Source organism: Cygnus atratus, chromosome 1 (assembly GCF_013377495.2).
Source record: "Cygnus atratus isolate AKBS03 ecotype Queensland, Australia chromosome 1, CAtr_DNAZoo_HiC_assembly, whole genome shotgun sequence".
In the NCBI taxonomy this organism is placed as follows: Eukaryota; Metazoa; Chordata; class Aves; order Anseriformes; family Anatidae; genus Cygnus; species Cygnus atratus.
The window spans coordinates 20764741-20786306 of NC_066362.1; the positions used below are offsets into that span (position 1 = coordinate 20764741).

A 21566-nucleotide genomic window follows, 5' to 3' on the forward strand; every position below is an offset into this window, starting at 1 on the left:
CATTCTCAGTAACAACAGACTCTTGATTTGAATAGTAACAATTTGAAATATCCACTGGGTAGATCATCTCATCCTTTCTGCTAATACAGTATTGTTTCCTCTGTTACTTTCCTTGGTGCATCATTCTGTCTTACTTTGATGTTTGTCTTGATAGAATATTTCTTTGCCAAATAGGTCTATTGCTAGTAAATACAGCATATTTAGTCCCTATTTTCTTGTGGTTTGTGGGATCCCATTTTTTTTCAAAAAGAGTTATATTTCACAAGGCCACCTCCACTAAATGAAGAAAAAGAAAAAAAAAAAAACCCTTGGGAAACCACCAACAATTTATATATTTTTCAGAACTTGAGACCAATAAGTGTTGGTTTGGCAAATTCAGGCTGCAACTGTCATGCTATGTTCTTGTAAAGACTCAAACATGAATACTAGTCAGATATCATCCCCTCATTATTTTAGCACATTTGGTCCTGAAATAAATTCCAGACATTCAGAAAAGAATGAAAATGAAAGAACTGAAGAAAATATTTCATCCATATTTTGGGCAAGAGTTGACATTTATTTATAAATAATAAGCAGAAAACTGAGCTGAAAAATTGCTCTTTTTATTCTTGGTTACTTAACTGTTCATGATACAGTAAAGCCATTGTCTCTACAAAATAAAGTTATTTAGTTCTTTCATTATTTTTTTTTTAGTAATCATGAGTTAATTAAACTTCAATGTTTTGTATAATATAACAGCTGGATTTGAATCCCCCCGGATATAGATTGCAAAGCCAAAACCACATTGATCTCCCAGTGTGTGAATAAGATGAAACCAGACTCTTACATGAGAATAATAAGCACCACACATTTGTGATTCACATTTGCAAAATCAAACCAAGAAATAAATTGTGAAAATGCCAAAATAAACCAAGCTCTGTTCAATCTATTTTCTGCCATGTTTTCCTAAAGCAATAATTTTAATGTGATTGTGTTGTCTGGGCAAACATCTATCCCACTGTCTATAATGATTTTTAAAGCCACAGGGCAATTTTAGTCAAGTTTGAGTGAGGGATAAAGGTCACTAAGTCACAAAGTCACATTTCTACAAATTTTGCAAGAACTATTAACCAGGTGTGGGAAAGAAACACAAATTGCACTTCCAGTGAGGAGATGGTAAAGGAAACTTGTTCATCATACATTTTGGTTGATACCAGTCAGCTTCCCAATCATAGTTATAGGTGAGCCTAAAGGGGAAGAGAGGATAATATAGGAATGTAAAGTGATCTGGGGTAGTTCAGTACCAGAACAGAAACTTTGTCATATACAAAACATGTCAATAGGAAAACACATTTCTTTAGGTCAACTGATTACAGAACAAAATGTTTTTCCCTAAATCAGCAATTCACTTAATCTTTTGTTGCTGTTATTATTTTTCTTCTTCATTTACCCAAGCAGTCAGAGTTCAGGATCCTACTTAATAAATACCTGAAATTTCTGCAAATCTTTGTGAATCTGTGATCTTTTACCTGATCAGCCGAGAACTGTATTTAGCATAATATTCTGTGATTCTGTAATATTAGTGTTCTTATTTTCAGTACTTCCAATAACACAGAATCAAGATTCTAATGCTAAGCATGTGGGAAAGGTTGTTTTTGTTTTGTTTTGTTTTGTTTTACTTCTAGAATGCATAGCTGGTATTAGACAAAAATGCATGCCTAATCAAAACTTTGCTTATAGTGATCCTACAAATACTAACTTGATGTTCATTCTATTAGTAGTCTTGAATCACTGTTTGCATTTAGTTTTTTTACTGATCTGGCCTAACCAATAATTATATTAAAGATATAACAAACAGTAGCTGAAAATGTAGACGTTCTATAAGAGGCTTAATGTTCTTTTAATAGAAAACACTTCATAATTTTGGATGGGTATTACTTTTGTACAAAAGTGTGCATAATCATATTGGACTACTTAGTAAATGATTTACCCCTAAGGTATTTATTTTTTACTACATGAGTCTCACAGCTCCAAAGTGAACCTAAGTACGACATTACTGCAGTGACTGTTGAGCACATTCAAAGGCCTTTGGGACATGATCTGCAGAAGGACTTAGGCACCTTACTACCACTTGAGAACATAACCCCAGATTTTAGGTCTAAAGGCCACTGCTCAGATGCTACTTAACCTTGGAAGGAGTTTAAATTTGGCTGCTGCTTAAGTTTAGACCCAGAGCTAAAATGGCATGATGCCTTTGACTTCAGTGGAGTTACATTTGTTTACACCCACTAAGGGCATACCTCAAAGTTTAATGACTCATTACAAGTTCAGAGTACCCATGACACAAAGGTACATTTTAGGTTTTAAAATTATTTATCATGTTTTGTTTTTTTAAGTAACTGATCAGTGTTCTGAAACAATAGCATTGTTTTCGTTCTTTTCATTTATGTGAGTACCAAACAATTTGTGTTATTGATCCAGGCTTAGTGTTACAGCAATTTCTTCAGTGATTTGTTAGATTACGTGCTGTGGCAGTTGTCTATACCAGTGATTATTGTTAACACAGCCTTTGTCGTTTCTGTTCATTTCACAGTACAATGATTATAGTTATTATCATTACTATAATTATTGTTATGAGTGTCAGATTGGTTAACAGGTTCTATAAACACAAACGTTTTTTTTTTTGATATTTGTCAAATGAAGCAATATAAAATCACACTTGTTTTCTGTTCAAACTATTTTTACATTTTATTAGTTGTACTCTTATTCATCCTCTTTAAGGGAAAAAACAACAACAACAACAACAACAAACTTCCAACACGCTGATGAGCCTATATAGCTGAAGCCTTGGCTTTTGGCTGCTGGAAAGAGAAACATTTAGCAGTACATATGTTTGTTCTGAATAAAGTAAGTACACTTGGATAGAGTAGGATATGCAGAATGGAGATTTGCTGAATGGCAAGGTGCTACAATGACTACCACCAGCTGGTAAGCTCCAGCCTAAGAAAAGTAAACAGGAAGCATATCATAAAACTCTAGGTTTAATGTTAAGTATATATATCCCATCTCCTCTTCTGGCCAAAACCAGCTCTCAGGCTGCCTGCAGACACAGTCCTCAACCTTCAACCGGTGTGTCTACATGGGTGGTTGCAGTCTGGCAGGGCAAACCCTAGGAACATGTAGGACTACATGCCTGAGTGCACCCACGGATTTGGTCTTTGGACATGTCCCCTGGGTAGTCAGTTATCCATCCTGTGGGTCAGCAGGCAGGTGGCTACCACCACATCATAAAATCATAGCATCATAGAATCATTAAGGTTGGAAAAGACCTCTAAGATCATCTAGTCCAACTGTCCACCTACCACCAGTATTGCCCACTAAGCCACGTCCCTAAATACCCCGTTTACCCTTTCCTTAAACACCTCAACCCTGCACTCAGAGCAGCTTTTGGTGGTCGCCCATCAGCAGCTGCAGAGCCAGAGCCACTGAGTCACAGTCAGCTTATGCTTTCTGTCCCTCTGTGAGGACATTTACGATGGATGAGGCTGGAGGGATCCCATCAGTGGGGCAGCACAGAAGGCCACACCACCTGTCAGACACACTTCCATGGACCTCATCATGATACAAAAAGTAGAATGAGTACAGTTACACACTGCTTGCAGATAGTTTTCCCCAGCTGATGCAGAATTGAAATTATTCATATAATAATAAAACATTATTTTACCTCAAATAAAAAATAATCATTGGTGATTACAGTACCATACTGAATGGTGAGGATGGGGATACAGAGTAGGCTACTTAAGGTAATGTTTTGCTGTAGTCTAGTGCTGGCCAGGAAACAAGATCTTTCAATCTAAAGAAACCAAAGAAACTTTTTTGTTCATAAAAAATATTTGTTTTGTTTTGTTTTGTTTTAAGGTTGTAACTCTATTAGCAAAAACATCACTGGAGATTTTTAATGCTTTCACTGTGTCTGTTGACCTTTCCCCTAGCCATGAGAATTCTGATTCATCTGCAATACATTTTCATCATTTTACTCCAAGCTTTCAGGTCTGCAAGAAATTTAATAAACTAGTTTGTGTGTGTTTATACTTTAAAATGTGCTTAAGTAAAAATGACATCCATGTAATTTAGGTATGTAATAACTTCTTCACTGCATTGACCCTGAAGGTCAAAAAGCCACCGATAGTAGTTGGAGGTATTGTATTCTGATTCAATTTGAGTTTTAAGGTAGTGTACAGATCAGGTTTTGTTTTATCTGATCCAGCTCACCTACTATCCCTGCTTAAGATACAGTAAGACAGCACTGTGTCTTTACAGACCAAAGACAGACAGAAGGAAACCAGAGAACCAGGGAACGGAAAGTACAGGAAAGAATAGACTTTTCTTGCTGATACAATTAAATAGAAGACAGTTGTTGAACCATTTAATGTGTCTCACCTCTGCATGAGAAAGCCATAAATATTCTAAGGAGCAGGACTACTTTTCTTCGCAGTGCTGCACAATGGTGTGTGTTGAAAATGACGTGCACAAGACCCCATCTGTGAACAAATGTTTAGTTAGACCTTGAGTTCATGCACAAAGAGCAATAAAAAATTAAGTAGAGAGAGAAAGAGGAAAAGAATAGTAGACAAAGCTCATATCTCTGTGGGTTTATATAAAACCAAACAGAAACAGGAGGCAATATTGGTAGCTTTAGTATTTTTAGTACAAAATATTAATGATGGAATTTCTGGAATAATATATTGGAATTTAATATCCAGGTATCCATATCATAGTTATAAGTAGAGGCAACCAAGGAGAAGTTGTCCTGATGTTCCTAGGACTTACAGCTTCCTACATTCACAGCCCCCTACTCTTTATACTTATACCCTAGGAAAGGGTCTGATGCTCAAGGAATCCCAGCAGAAGTCTCCCTTACAAATATCCCTGTAACATCAGGATTTTCTTACATGTCATATCATGCAGTATCCACTGGCATATCCAAATGTCACCCCCAGCCCATTTACAGTGTAAGCCAGGGTCAGATCTTGCAAAGGAAGAAGGAAATTTGTTCATCTGCCTAACCACCACTCTATAAAATAAAACCTAGGAAAATACTCTGATACCCAGTCGCCACACCCTGGAAGGGAACTGAGGCCAGTATGGATGTATTTCTGCACATGAAGTGTGTGTCATCTCACTTAAATTGTGGTGAGACCCCTCTGATCCTCACCACCCATATGCTTTTATTCACTCTATGGTCAGAAAATGCCAGATTCCAAACCCAAACTACTTTACATACTTCTGTGGACAGCTTTCTGCTACAGAAGGGAAAGAAGAGTAAGCAGGGAAGATTTTGATGTTTTTGTTTGTTTGTTCATTCAGTTTTTTATTATAAACTTATACACAGAACAAGAGCAGAACTTGTGGGGCCTGTGGTTGCCCTTCGAGATTTGGGTGTCTTTAGTATGTGAAGAGACTAATCAGAAGCTGCTGACTAGCACTTGATGCCTGTGATGAAAAGAAAGCTTAAGCCTCAGAGGAATCAGGTGGTTGTATTGGTTGACAAAATAAGGAATCTTTCACAGGTGATGGTAGATGGGCACCTGATCTTGCGGGCACCTGATCTTGCAAGCACCTACTGCATTCATTTTTTAAGTCTGCTGGCAACCAGTGTGGCAGGTGCATTGCCACAGAATAGCTAAAATTTGCAATATCTATTGACCTCCCCCAGCTTGAGAATGCTTGGAACAAGATTAATCTAGATCTTTATAAACCAACCCATAAACTTTCAAGTCCATAAGAAATGTATTGAACTGTGTGCATTCCTGAATTTTCCTGCGGTGCTATGGAGTGGGTGATGCCAGTAAAATGTGCATGGTATACTAATTATTATGCCCCTGCTCTCCAGATGGCCACTAGCTTATTCCATGATTTACTTTTTATCACTTTTTTTTCAGTCTTTCCAATCTCAGTTCCTACTCTTTTCTAGCATATTGCAAGGATATATTTCTTATGACTGAAAGATGGAGAGGTTGATGCTGCTTTTAATGTAAAGGAAAAAGAAAAACATTAAAGAAAAAGTTACAAGCTCCTATAAGAATTGCTGTCAGAAGCTGTTCTAGAGATCAGCCAAGACTTGAAATGAAGCAGAAAGTCCTGAGATATGACCTGTTGTGTACAGGGCCTAGAAATAGAACAACATTGCCAAGAATCTCTGTTCTGAGAAAAGGTTACTTGCCCATTTGTTAGATCTATGTACACTTTGGGATTGCAATTGGATTTTATGGGCTGTCTGACTTTTTTCTCAATCACAATGTTTTTTAGTGTATTTTTGACTCATATTTCCTGTGCTAAGGAACCATAGGGTAACACTTGTGTGTCTGGAAGATAGAGTGACATACAAGCTAGATATATCTGGGTTATATATTGTGTATGGTTTGTGGTCTAACAGCCAGAAGTTGGTGAAACTAAGAAAATTATTTTGACAAACATTATATAGAGAGTAAATAAAAACAACAACTTAGGGGTGAAAAAAACCTTAGAAGTGGAATCAGGGCTTAAAACACAAAAGCAAACTTTATGCAAGACATGGAAACGAACGCTTCGGACAACAAGACTTGTACATTTATTTACTGTTCCCAAATCAGCCAAGTTTTCAGGACACCAATAAGATAGTACACAGCAGAGTTACCATCTGCCAAAGGCAAATAAAAACTTTGCTAAGAGATGAAATTGAAAGGACACTAGTCTGAACCCTGCAGGCACCTCTAATGTGCTCCACTTCGTGGCAGAAAAGGCAGGGAGCCCTGTGCAAGCTGGTACTCCAGGGACTTCCAGTTATGTTTAGTCTGAGGATGTGCCCACTGAAAATAAGAGAACACTAATCCTGTTGCATCTCCTTCCACAGAACGGTAACAAGCTAAAACTATGGAGCTTATCAGAGAGACAGTTCTGGAGCTCACTTTGAAAAAGGCAGCTGAAGAGTCCATGAGCTTATCACTGGGGATTCTGCCTGAGGTGGGGTCAGACAGACAGACACAGATTTCTAGGTTGGAAGAGACCTCAAGATCATCGAGTCCAACCTCTGACCTAACACTAAGTACTCCACTAAACCATATCGCTAAGCTCTACATCTAAACGTCTTTTAAAGACCTCCAGGGATGGTGACTCCACCACCTCCCTGGGCAGCCCGTTCCAATGCTTAATAACCCTTTCAGTAAAGAAGTACTTCCTAACATCCAACCTAAAACTCCCCTGTCACAACTTTCACCCATTCCCTCTCGTCCTGTCACCAGACACATGGGAGAACAGACCAACCCCCACCTCTCTACAGCCTCCTTTAAGGTAACTGTAGAGAGCGATAAGGTCGCCCCTGAGCCTCCTCTTCTCCAGGCTGAACAAGCCCAGCTCCCTCAGCCGCTCCTCGTAAGACTTGTTCTCCAGACCCCTCACCAGCTTGGTCGCCCTTCTCTGGACTCGCTCGAGCACGTCCATGTCCTTCCTGTAGCGAGGGGCCCAAAACTGAACACAGTACTCAAGGTGCGGCCTCACCAGAGCCGAGTACAGGGGCACAATCACTTCCCTAGACCTGCTGGCCACACTGCTTCTTATACAAGCCAGGATGCTGTTGGCCTTCTTGGCCACCTGAGCACACTGCTGGCTCATATTCAGCCGACTATCAACCAATACTCCCAGGTCCTTCTCGGCCAGGCAGCTTTCCAGCCACTCATCTCCCAGCCTGTAGCTCTGCTTGGGGTTCTTGCGCCCCAGGTGCAGGACCCGGCACTTGGCCTTGTTGAACTTCATACAGTTGACCTCAGCCCATCTGTCCAGCCTATCCAGATCCTCCTGCAGAGCCTTCCTGCCCTCGAGCAGATCGACACACGCACTTAGCTTGGTGTCATCTGCAAACTTACTGAGGGTGCACTGGACGCCCTCATCCAGATCATCGATAAAGATATTAAAGAGGACCGGCCCCAGTACCGAGCCCTGGGGGACACCACTAGTGACCAGCCTCCAACCGGATTTGACTCCATTCACCACAACTCTCTGGGCCCGGCTATCCAGCCAGTTTCTAACCCAGCGAAGCGTACGCCAGTCCAAGCCCCGAGCAGCCAGTTTCTTGAGGAGAATGTTGTGGGGAACGGTGTCAAAAGCCTTACTGAAGTCAAGGTAAACCACATCCACAGCCCTTCCCTCATCCACCAAGCGCATCACGTTGTCATAGAAGGAGATCAGGTTCGTCAAGCAGGACCTGCCTTTCATAAACCCATGCTGACTGGGCCTGATCGCCTGCTTGCCCTGCAAGTGCCGCGTGATGACCCTCAAGATAATCTGCTCCATGAGCTTTCCTGGCACTGAGGTCAAACTGACAGGCCTATAGTTCCCCGGGTCTGCCCTCCGGCCCTTCTTATAGATGGGCGTCACATTGGCTAGCCGCCAGTCAACTGGGACCTCCCCCGATAGCCAGGACTGCCGATAAATGATGGAAAGCGGCTCGGCCAGCCCCTCCGCCAGTTCTTTCAGTACCCTCGGGTGCATCCCATCCGGCCCCATCGACTTGCGCACATCCAAGCTCCTTAGCAGGTCGCCAACCATTTCCTCATGAATAGCAAAGGCCACATCCTGCTCCCCATCCCCTTCCACCAGCTCAGGGCACTGGGTATCCAGAGAACAACCGGTATTGCCGCTAAAGACTGAGGCAAAGGCGGCATTAAGCACTTCAGCCTTTTCCTCATCCTTAGTAACTAGGTTTCCCCTCGCATCCAGTAAAGGATGGAGATTCTCCTTAGTCCTCCGTTTCGCGTTGATATATTTGTAAAAGGATTTTTTGTTGTCTTTTACGGCAGTAGCCAGGTTGAGCTCCAGATGAGCTTTGGCCTTTCTAATTTTCTCCCTGCACAGCCTCGCTACATCCTTGTAGTCCTCCTCAGTGGCCCGCCCTTTTTTCCAAAGATTATAAACCCTCTTTTTTCTGCTAAGCACAAGCCGCAACTCTCTGTTGAGCCAGGCCGGTCTTCTTCCACGCCGGCTCGTCTTTGGGCACGTGGGGATGGACCGCTCCTGTGCCGTTAAGATTTCCTTCTTGAGGAGCGCCCAGCCTTCCTGGACTCCTCTGCCCTTCAGAACCGCCTCCCAAGGGACTCGGCCAACCAGCGTCCTGAGCAGCTCAAAGTCAGCCCTCCGGAAGTCCAAGACAGCAGTTTTACTGGTCCCCTTCCTGGCCTCGCCAAGAATAGAGAACTCTACCATTTCGTGGTCACTCTGTCCAAGACAGCTTCCGACCACCACATCTCCCACCAGTCCTTCTCTGTTTGTGAAGAGAAGGTCTAGCGGGGCACCACCCCTGGTAGGTTCACTGACCAGGTGTGTCAGGAAGCTATCTCCCACGCTCTCCAGAAACCTCCTAGACTGCTTTCTCTGTGCCGTGTTGTGTTTCCAGGATATATCCGGGAAGTTGAAGTCCCCCACGAGGACAAGCGCCGACGATCTTGCAACTTCTGTCAGTTGCCTATAAAACTCCTCATCCGTCTCCTCATCCTGGTTCGGCAGTCTATAACAGACCCCGACCAGGATGCTAGCCTTGCCGGCCTTCCCGCAGATCCTAACCCACAGGGATTCAACCTTATCATTCCCAGCCTGGAGTTCCACAACATCAAAACACTCTCTAATGTAGAGAGCCACGCCACCACCCCCTCTGTGCTGCCTGTCCCTCCTGAAGAGCCGATAGCCAGGCATTGCAGCACTCCAGTCGTGGGAGCGGTCCCACCACGTCTCCGTGATGGCAACCAAGTTGTAGCCTGCCCGCTGCACAATGGCTTCCAGCTCCTCCTGTTTGTTACCCATGCTGCGTGCATTAGTGTAGATGCACTTCAGCTGGGCCATCGCCTTCTTCCCCAGCCTAGCCATTGTTTCCCCCGGCACAGCTCCAACAAGCCTTGTTTGAGCCCCGTCCCCCTTCTCGCCTAGTTTAAAGCTCTCTCTATGAGCCCCGCCAGCTCCTGGCCTAGGATCTGTTTTCCCCTTGGAGATAGGGACCCGTCTGGGGCCATCAGGCCGGGTGCCGAGTAAAGCTCCCCATGGTGAAAAAATCCAAAATTTCTGTGCTGGCACCAGCCTCTGAGCCACCTATTAACCACGTGAGCTTTCCATGTCCTCTCCGTGCCTCTCCCTTCCCCCGTAGGGATAGACGAAAACACCACCTGCACTCCCGCTCCCTCCACCAATCGTCCCAGCCCCCTATAGTCCTGTTTGATAGCCTTGAGGCTTCTCTTTTCAAGATCATCACTGCCAGCCTGGACTATCAAAAGCGGGTAATAGTCAGAGGGGCAAACCAGGTTTGGAAGCTTCCTGGTAACATCTCTGACGCTGGCCCCAGGGAGGCAGCAGACTTCCCTATGCGTGGGGTCAGGCCGACAAATAGGGCCCTCCGTTCCCCTGAGGAGGGAGTCGCCCACAACAATCACCCTTCTTTCTTTCTTGGTGGAGGCAGTCCTGAGGCGTGGAGTCAACTTCCTCACCTCAGGCAGCCTCCTGGGTAGGCTTCCTACCTCGTCCTCACCCACCGGCCTCTCAAGCTCCAGGGCCTCAAACCTATTGTTCAAGGGCACCTGGGAAGGCGGCGCCAGAAGGGGAGGGCATCTCCTGCGAGGTCGAGAAGGGACCCGTCTCCATTCCTCCTCAACTCACAGGTCCCCTCCCTCTGCCCGATGGCAACAGGGCAGGGGGTCCACCCCCCTTTGGGGCGTCTCACCCTGGTCCCTCTCCCTCCGGTCCTGCAGGGAGTCGCTCCACCAGTCTATCTCCCGCTCGCACTCCCTGATATCCCTCAACCTCTGCACCTCCTCCTTGAGTTCCGCCACCATGCGGACCAGGTCGTCCACCTGCTCGCACCTCATGCAAGCAGTCCCTCTGCCTACCGCCGATGGCAGCAAGAGGCTCAGACACTCCCCGCACCCGGAGACCTGAACTGCCGCATGCTTGGACGGGCAGTCGGTCTGGGTGTGTACTGACTTCCTAGAGAAAGCACCATGCCTGGTGGAGACCATTGCAGCCCAGCTGACGGGAGAGTGCCGTTAGAGGAGGTGTCCCTATGGGCGGGTGTGAGCGCTCCGCCCTTCCTGCCCGCCCTGCCTGCGCTAACTGCCTCGCTAACTGCCGCGTCACTCCCTGTTTGCCGGCCCTGGTCGCTCGCGCTCCCTAAGGGCTGCCTTTGAACGGCCGGGGGGAGGAGCTGTCGCTGACGCTGCTGGCTCCGCCTACGCCTCGTCAGCCTCCCTCACGAGGGCTGCTGGTGCTGGGCGGCTCCCTCATGTAGGCTCGATGCCCAAAAAATAGCCCTGCCTGTCCCGATCCCGCGCGCCGCTGCAGCACGCGTCTGCCCCGGAGCCGGTCGCCTCGGCAAGTGGATCTGGTCCTGCCAGAGTAATTTAATTCAGAGCCAGTGTACAGGTAAGAAAAGGAGCATTCTGAGACTAGAAAGACTTCTGCTGTCCTCCAGTAAATAACACAGTTCTCAGACTGAACTACCACAATTTGTGCTTATTTTACAATTTCACCAGCAGGATGACCAGAGCACTAGATCTAGGATTTCTGGGAAGCAGGGAGGGAGAGAGAGTTGTGGTAGTGTGCAAGGGAAAAAAGACTGAATACAAAAGCCACAGAAACAAAAGTAACTTACAACATGAATGAAATCAGTTTCACATTGCAAGGGAAGACTATGAGGTACAGGCATGAAAGTGAGAAACCGCAGGTTTCCTTCAAGAATTACTTGTGGGAACTACTAAATTTGATAAATTAGGGAGACAGCAAAATGTGTCCCTGTCCCTGAGGGTACAAAACTGATGATACCTCAGAGACAGGAATAGAGAGTGCCTGCTGAGCTCTGTCTTAACACATCTGACCAGATGCAAAAAGGAAATGACAAAAGCTGCTGTGGTGGATCAGAGCTAAAGGAAGTCAGAGTCCAAGCACTGAGAGCAGGGGAGGGAGAGGAGTCTAACTGTCTGACCTCACAGGCAATTTACCAGATCAGAACCTATAAACAGGCTAATTCTGACATAATCACATCTATAAACATATCCTCCCAAGCAGATGACACACATCTCACTGATGCTTTTGTTCACCTCAGACATTGTTCACACAATGTAACTTGATACTCATTTGGGCGAGCAGCCTGCCTGCACATTAGTGTAAAGATACTTGTACAACCAGGGAAGGTGAAGTCTCAGTATTAATTAGAATTAATGGATATACTGGGCAATGGTGTAATTTAAAGCATATTTAAATGTGCTTGTGTATTCTTGTAAAGTGTTTTGCTTATTTTTTAAGTTTGTGATGATATCTATGAAGAGCAACATACTCAATTACCTTGGCGTGCAGTACAGTGACCTGTTTAAAAAGCTTTGTTAATCAAAGAGTATGAGATTCATCCATTCTAAGGCCAAAAGAAACCACAGTAATTTTATAGCCCCATATGACTGCAGAAATGGAAAAAAAATGGGGCCAACAAGAGCTGCTTTTGGCCCAGGCCAGAAAAAATACTTAAGCTTTGTTACTGACCTTACCCTGGCATCCTTCTTATTTTCCATTGACTTATCTTATCCCCTTTTCCAGCTCTCTCACCTCTCATGTAAAAACAAAATAACTCCACATAAAAGCCACACAGAGGGAACCAACATGACTGCAAAGGGAGAAACTGAGAAATGGCAGTGTAAGGAGCAGGGGATATTAAAGAAAAGAGCTCAAAGGGACTTCAGTTCCTCAGATGAACAACCCCTGCTATTACTGTGTCTCTTCAGTCCTGCATTCCTCTTCCATAATGTAGGTGATTGATACTGAGCCTGAGGAAGTATCAATTATGATTTATCTTTTGCAATTTAGACAGTAGTAACTAAATACATTTCATTTAACTATTTTCAGAGCTAAGTCCTTTTGCTTGGAAGAATATCCTCATCTTCAGTAAAACTGCTCACACTCAAAGCCTCCCTTAAGACTCTTTCTAACTTAATATTAAGTCCATTTCACCCTTTAGCACATTACTAGCAGAAGCAGAAAAAATGTTCACTACAATTCTAGAAATGGAAGGATGCTGAAACCTAACCTGTGAACAACCTTTCCATTTTCACAGCTAAATGTTACAACTACCCTTTATTTCTTGACAGCCTGCATTCTTGGCTCCCAGGTGTAAATTCTTTGGAAATCTGAGATGCAAGGCTTTCAACTATATGCTGAAAGCTGTAAATATCAGGCACAATTTCCTTTTATTTTAATGAGTGAGTTGTCATGGAAACTTTGCAGTGGACTGTGGGCTTCATACTTAAAACTCTCGAGGTTTCTGGCAGTTCCCTGATGGGTCCTGTCAACTGCTCTTTTCACAGGAAGTGATAATAAAAATTCGCTTTCCTGTTCAGTGAACCTTGAATGAACTGGGGGAGAACAACCTCAAATCCACTTGCTTCCTCTCACTCCAAATTTCATATGCATGACTGATAGCATGCTACTTAACCCTTTCTATAACTTTGTAAACAGCTGAGATGTGTAACAGTTAAAATGTCTGTATTATTACCTGATATTGAAATTCATTAGAGTTTTCCATGAAATGGGCATAAAAAGCTGCCTTCTTACAAATTTATAAATGATGACCTCTAAGTGAAGTTGGGGAGTTAAAACGTAAAAGGACAAAGCCTTAACTGTTCTAATCAGAATACATTTTTTCTTCCCAGATTTATTTCCTGAGCTTAAAACATTTCAAAGTAATGGCAGAATGAGGTTAATTTCCTGTTTTCTTACTTTTAATATATTTTTTCTCTGTAAATGTCATACAGAAATATGTCACATTAGTGAGACAAAGACAATAAGAAAGCCTAAGCATCCTTTTCTGATACATGATTAGGTATTTTTCAGCAAGGTTCATATATTCAGAAAGTTCTCCAGCTGTACAGTACTTCACTGTTATGAAATGATTTTATGAGAACTATTCCCTCAAGGCTCCTGCTTTTACTGCTGAGGAAAGATTCCTGAAATCTGTCCTGAACATGATCACCAAAATGCTTGCATATCAGGCATATAAATGCTTGCATATCAGGCATATATGCTGCTGGTCATGCTTTTTCTCTTGTTTTTCATATTTCTCAGTTTCACTGCTGTCAGTTTTCAACGCATTGACCCTAACAGTGTCTATTAAGCTAACTTGTCCCTCTCATGGCTGACCTTAGATATGTCTGCAAGGGAAAGCAAAGAACTTCTTGAAACTGGTGCCATTATTGAGTATTTGCTAGATTGAATTATTGAGTCTCAGTAACAACTCTGGGAACATTTTGCTTCAGCGTGTGCCCAGCCTCCCTGGAAGGTGAATAATTTCAGCAAATAGCATAAGTCGGCTGTTGTGCCCTCTTTTCTATCAGTTGCATCCCCAGTACATTGCACAGTCAGATTTTTAACCTTACCATCTTCCCCTAATGTTAGATTCATGGGGGGAACTCCTATAAAGAGAGAGAGAGAGAGAGTGAGAGATAGATAGACAAAATAGATATAGATAGGTAGATAGATAGATAGATAGATAAACATTCTAGCTGCCTATCCACCAATATCTGAGCCAAGTAATAAACAGGAGAGAAAGTAGAATTGCTCACTCATGGATGTAAATTCAAGACAATACTACTTAATCCTGCTGCAAAGTTTTGCATGATTAAAAAGTTAGAAACATTAGTTTTAACTATTTAGAAAACATCAGATAGCAAAAGGAGAAAGGAAAATGAGAAGGCATTACCTGCCACTGACAATTTACAGGCCAGTGTTCAAACAGGTAAATGGGCTCAAAGTTAGTGCTTCCTTTCCTCCAACAATTTACATGGGTAAACTATATCCATATATGCTTATATACAGCATATGTAAAGAGGAAAAATAAATATATATACACCATTAAAAAAAAAATGTCAGAGAAGATACCTTGTGTTTGCTACCTGAAACATTGCTGACTAGACTATTCCTGAAAAGTCTACAAGGAATATTGCTACTTTTATGTGAAACTCATTGTGGTAGATGAATGGGAGCTGCTTGAAAAACTGAAGCATACTGCCTGAATAAGCAAAACTGATCACAACTTGAGCAGGCTGAAATCCTGATCCATAGTTAGATACTTATCCCTTGAAAAGAGAAGCAACGGAAGCCTCAGGCCTCAGTGAAGGCCTTTGTTCAGAGGACAGAACAGAAGTCAGTGAAGGGAAGGTCAAGTAAGATGCAATCAATAGAAATAAGATACAAATATTTACCAGTAGATGTGTTTAATTTTTCTCTGCTATAATTTTAAAAATCAAGGTTGCCTACAAATCCAATCAGTATTTTGTAGATAATCCATAGCTACTATTCTTGAAGGCAGATGCAGTAGAAAATCTATGGTCTCATACAGGAAGGACGACTAAATTATGAAATGGTTTCTTATGACATTATAATCTGAGAAAGTGATTATCATTGTGTAAACCACAGAACCTTCAAAACTCGACTCCAGTCCCACACCACCACCACAATGACAAAAGTTCATGCTTGTTCACACTTTCATGAAGTAGCCCACAGTACACATCACTGCTATAACCCTCCTTGTCCAAGTGTAGCGTCTGCATTCTGATTTTGCAATGGTGTTCAATGGCGTTGGTACAGTTTTGTCTGCACTACTGTCTGTATTTATACTGACTCCCAAGCCAACTTCAGTTCAGGTGCAGAGACACCCCACAGCACTGGGTAGGTGTAGACCTTTCATAGATCAATAGCACCAATGACCCCAGTGCCTCACTTCCCTAAAATATTATCATAGAATCATAGAAAAGACCTCTAAAATAATCTAGACCAACCTTTAACTTAGCAATGTCAAGTCCAAAATTAACTATGTCACTAAGCACTACATCTAATTAGGGACATAGTTTAGTAGGTAGTATTGGTGGTAGGGGGATGTTGGACCAGACGGTCTTGGAGGTCTTTTCCAACCTTACTGATTCCATGATTCTACATTGACCTTAGTATCTGAAGTGTTTAACCCAGTGAAGCATACACCCATTCAAGCCATGAGCAGCCAGTTTCTCCAGTAGAATGCTGTGGGAAATAGTGTCAAAAGCCTTGCTGAAATCTAGGTATATCAATATAATCATCTTCCTATAAGGATGCAGCTGAAAATACCGGGAAGTGAAAAACTGATTTAATTCATGCCTCACATGCTAAACTTACACACAGTTTTGCATTCCTTTTTATAGGAATTCCATACTGGTGATTGAGATTCTTTTCTCTTGGAAAAAATATTAAAATAACAATCAGCTGCACTGAGTGAACAGTTTCTGTTTTCAAATACTGTCTCTCCAGAACACTAATATTTTAGTGGTCTTGTTTTCCATTTGATGGTACGGTTCTTTCTTCATGTTAAACCACGTTGTGATGCAGCAAGACCTTGCATTTTGTCTTTACACAATGTGACTATCCCCATTGACTTCAAGTGGCCTTGTGACTTCAAGCTGTCACAAACATAAGTCATCACAATGTCAGTCAGACCTTTAAACAGCAACTATCTGGTCTTGCTACTTCTGCAGAAGAATTCAGTCATTTACATACTGCACTTTTGAACCCACAGATCCCATGCTCTCTGCCAGAGGTTTGAAGAGAGGTGGGGAATGAAACTAAATCATTCTATGTATTGTTAGGGCCCACTATGAAATTCAGCCTGCTTTCTGTTTCTTCCATTGTACAGTGTTTTAATTAATTTATTAGTAAGCTTAAAGATGGTTAAAATTAGCGACAAGAGGTTCAATAGTTTAATAAAACAGCATGGAAACTCTAGGAAGCACAGATCTGTATTTCTATTCATACATCTCAGACACTTGCCTTTCAAACAGTGCTTATGTGGTAGTTTTATAATCCCCTCATATTTCTATTGCATGCATAAAAACAAAACAATTGTTATGGCAACATGCTGAGAATGTATTTATAGTGTTTCACGCAAATAAATAGAGGTTGGCAAACCACAGGGAGAAAATGGACATTAAATTTCCTCAACTGAAGAACAAAAAATGCATAATGATGTAAAAAAAATACATTCAAAAAGTTTGCTTGATGCTGCATGTCTCTGCCAGTTATCACCAAAGTGGTTCTATTTTCTACAAAAATAAAGGTAGTAAGCATGGCTTAAAAACTGTTCTAAATTTCCAATTTTACTTTTAAAATTTACATCACAATTAAAAAGATAGGTGTCTGAATTCACATAGTGTGGGAAAAAAATATTTTGTTACAGAAAACCACACAATTTTTTTAATATAAAAATCAAAATAGAGAGGCAGGACACTAGTTCTTATAAATCATTCTGAGACTAGTTAATATCATTGTGAAGCATTATGTAATGAAGCCTGGAAAAAATAAGGGAAAATGTATATTTATGTTAATTCACATATCAGTGTTTAGAGCAAATGAAAAAAATAATAATAATAATTCTAACACTAATTCAATGGGCAACTGGAGTATTGTAAACTGGTGGCTACAAATTGATTTCTTAGATTAAGTCATCTACTAGATGAATTCTGTTTCTCTTTGGCTAGATGACAGGAAAAAAAATAAAACACTATCTTGCAACACATGCATGTCAAATGGGTATTAGCAGGTAATCTGATTAGGTGGAATCAGTACAACATCTTTTAGACAAAGATTTTACCTTGTTCAAGTCTGAAAAGGAATTCAGAAAGCTGCCTGACTAATTAGAAAATGCATTCAATAAAATGTGGATGCTTAGAAATAGGGATAGATAGTTTGGACATGAATTAATATGAATTATGATTCTAGGGTTTTACATTTTGAAACCTACGCCATCTTCTTAGAAAACTGGCCAAAATAGACAGAAAATTATGTACTATGCTGTTAAGTTTGAATAATGGATGAGGTTATTGCCCAAGATGTTTATATGATCTGAAAGATTTAAAGCATACAGACTAATAGAAAGACTTGGACTTGTTTCTTGCTGCTTCACAGCTGAACACAAACCTCTGTAGTTTGCATCCAGGCATGGTGGTTCATCATGGGTTCATCATCCAGGCATGGTGATTCACCCCAATTCCCTCAACCACTCCTCATAGGTCATCACCAACTTTGTTGTTCTCGTCTCGTCTCCTCTCCTCTCCTTTCTTCATGCTTGAGCAACTTAATGTCTTTCTTGTAGTGAGGAGTCCAAAACTGAACACTCAAGGTGTGCTCTCACCAGTGCCACACGCAAGAGGACAATCAATTCCATAGTGATGCAGGCCACACTTTTTCTGATGCAGGCCAGGATGCCACTGGCCTTCTCGGCCACCTGAGCACACTGCTGGCTCTTGTTCAGCCAGTTTTCAAACAGTACACACAAGTCCTTTTCCGATGGACACCTTTCCAGCCACTCTTCCCCAAGCCTATACTGCTGCAAGGGATTGTTATGATCCAAATGCAGCACCCAGCAATTAGCTGGTGATGAATTGAATGTCTTGTGCCTGGATGTGGCCCAGCCTATACAGATCCCTCTGCAGATCCTTCCTGCCCTCAAGCAGATCAACACTCCCACCCGACTTGGCATCATCTGCAAACTTACTCAGGGTGCTCTTGATCCCTTCATCCAGACTGTTGATAAAAATATTAGACAAAACTGACCTCAAGACTGAGCCCTGCAGAATGCCACTGGTGATCAGCTGCCAGAAGATTCATTCACTATGGTGTTTTGATCCTGGCCATCCAGCCAGTTTGTCACCCACCAAAACTGTACACCTGTCTAAGTCACGAGCTTCCATTTTCTCCAGGAGAATATTGTGGGAAAGTGTCAAACACTTTGCTAAAATCCTAATAAAAAACATCATAGCCCTCCCTCATGTACTAAGCATTCTTGTCATAGAAGGAGATAAGGTTAATTAGGCAGGACCTGCCTTTCATAAACCTACACTGGCTGCTTCTGATCACTTCATTGTCCTCTATGTGCTCTGTGATGGCACTCAAGATGATCTGCTCTGTAACCTTCCCTTGTACCAAGGTTAGACTGACAGATTTGCCACATTGCTGGCTGATAACTGACTTTCATTAAAAATTGCATTGTTTTAACATTGCCAGTTTCACAGTACCCAATCCTGGAAGAGCAAGAAGTTCCCAGTGTGCATCCTGGTCCAACTGTTCCTGTGCATGCTCTACCACCACCTCCAGGCACAAATGAGCTGACCCATCTCTTTGTGGGGCTGCACCATTACCAAGATCACTAAATTTATCTGGCTTGAAACTAATTCTTTTTTATTATTATTTTCCTTTTTAATATTTTTGACCTGGGTTCATTCACTGTTTCATCTGAGAGCCTCATGAACACTTGCAATTGCACATCTGAAGGGATGAAGGGGTTGGGAATGCTTTAAACTGTTATTGTCACTGAAGCTGACATACTGTGAAGCTACAGCTTGAGGAGGGGAGCACATGGTATTTTCCCATATGAAACCAATATATCACTACATTAACTATTTTGTATCTCCAACAATACTACATTTTTGGTCATTGTGGTCAATGGGAATTGGATTTACACTGCCCACAGAAAATATTTGGTAATAATCTGCAAAAGAAGAACAACAAAAACCTTATTTAAAAACATTAACTGAGATGTATTGAGGATCTTTTCTTACAAGGCAAATAAAACATTTCATATAAATTCTATTTTTTTCTCAGTGTATCTTTTTAAAACTTCTATTTCTAATCACCTGTGTATGACTGATAATATCAGTCATCTCATGTTTCTTTATAACTGATGAGGATCAAAAAATGTACTGGGCATTCTCAGAAGTAAACAGGTGTTTAATACTAATTTATTTAAAAAAATAAATCTTAATATAAGGTAAATAATAAACACTCTATAAGATATCAGCAAGATGCATGCTGAACTCAATAGGAATCGTGTATGGACAGATCTCAGTATAGGATCCCTATTTAATGATGGTCAGTTCCTCATGTTATTCAGCACTTCCAAGACTGATCAGGAATTAAACACAATATTGATTTTAACATATCTTCCAAGCCTCTCAAAAGAACATAAATAATGAGTGGACCAAGCCAATCACACAAAGCATTCTTCTGTTGCTCAGTAAATTCACAGAATACATTTAAACTGAGCCAAATGCAAAGGAAAAATCTAGAAAGAGGCAGACTATACTTACAGAGTGAAGAACTACATCCTGGAAAGCTGATATTCAGCTGAGTAATGATGGATGAGCGATTTGACATGCATTCTCAGTGGTTTGTATAACATTCTTCTGCCATGGCAAAAAAAAAAAAAAAAGAAAAAAAAAAAGGCATAATTATAAGTCTGCATAGTCAGTTGAGGCTAGCACTGGAACGTGGTATGACATTTTCTTATTGCTAGGTTTTTAAAATGACATTGGCAAATCATGCAGAAAACAAGCCATAAAGATATTTAAAGTTGGAAGGAAATACCTCACTGTGAAGACTGTAACAAGTCCATCCATTTGTTTTATCAAAAAGAAGACTGAAAGGTGATTTGATTGCATTGTATGAAACCTTGTGGAGAAATATACTGAAGAGAATCTGATCCAGTAGAGAAAAACTGAAAATAGACAAATTCAAATGGGAAAATAGGTGCTCTCCTCTAAAATTGGTGGTAATAAGTCAATGAAGGAAATGACTGAGGGAAAAGATGCATTCTATAACTGTTGATGTCTCTGGATGATGTTTAACTCAAAAACATGATATGGTTCAGCAACACTCCTGATTTAGCCCAGAGGATGCCCAGCTGGGTAGATTCTTTCCACCTGTCATATCAAGGTAAAACAGATGATCTGGTGTCTCCTTTTTGTTATAAACTGTAAAAATACCTGCTTTCAGTTCCTGGAGGTGCTTTTACATACCATCACACGAGCACAAGAAAATCCGTTGTCCAGTGGTAACAGAACTGTTATTCTTAACATTGTTTTCAGTGTTATTCTGAACGAGATGCAAGTCTTAAATCACTTCTCTATAAGAAATATCTGCAGCTTCCTATAATGGAGGTTGGCAATTGTTGGCTGGCAACAAAAAGGCAATTGGCCCATTCTCAGGCTTATGTTTTCATTATTTTCTCTGATTTAGAAGACCTCTGATATTATTCTTAACAGTGATGAAACAATGACTTACTTGTGTCTTCAATAAAACTCTGATTTTGAACACTGGCCTGATTGTTTCTAGAACAAGCTCTATGACCTTAGTGAGGAGAGGAAATTTACTCATATGTACATATTTATCTCTAATCTGATTCTAATGCTTAAGAGTCTCATAAAGGCAGAATTTCTAAAAATAAATAAATAATAATAATAATAATGTATGATTCATATTGGACCATTTAAGTATGATATCCTTTAAATGATATAAATACAGAAATGTGTACCTTAAAAGAGCAAAGATCAAGCTAGGGCCTTCAACATTTCTGCTCTTGAAATCTATTGTCACTGAGACAGCAGCCAAACAGTGTTCAAATTAGCCTCAGAAAGATTTTGGGCCACAAAGTGACTCAAGACCTTGGGTATTGCCATTGCTGGATTTAGGCTCCTAGCCCTGGTACTGGAATTCACACCCTACAGAGGTGC

The 21566-nt window shown here is 41.5% G+C and overlaps 2 long non-coding RNA genes across 2 annotated transcripts in view; one reads left to right on the plus strand and one right to left on the minus strand.

Annotated features, from left to right (window-relative positions):
• Window positions 1–637: 637 nt before the first annotated feature.
• LOC118254289 (uncharacterized) lies at window positions 638–20545 on the minus strand. Its single transcript, XR_007708719.1, has 4 exons — window positions 20422–20545; window positions 20145–20240; window positions 4420–4520; window positions 638–1226 (listed from the first exon to the last, which is right to left on the minus strand). It is a non-coding gene; the product is annotated as an uncharacterized LOC118254289 (long non-coding RNA).
• LOC118254288 (uncharacterized) overlaps window positions 11304–21566 on the plus strand; it is a 72221-nt gene continuing 61958 nt past the window's right edge. The window contains exon 1 of the long non-coding RNA XR_004780641.2: window positions 11304–11415. This is a non-coding gene — a long non-coding RNA (uncharacterized LOC118254288). The remainder of the gene's footprint in view (window positions 11416–21566) is intronic.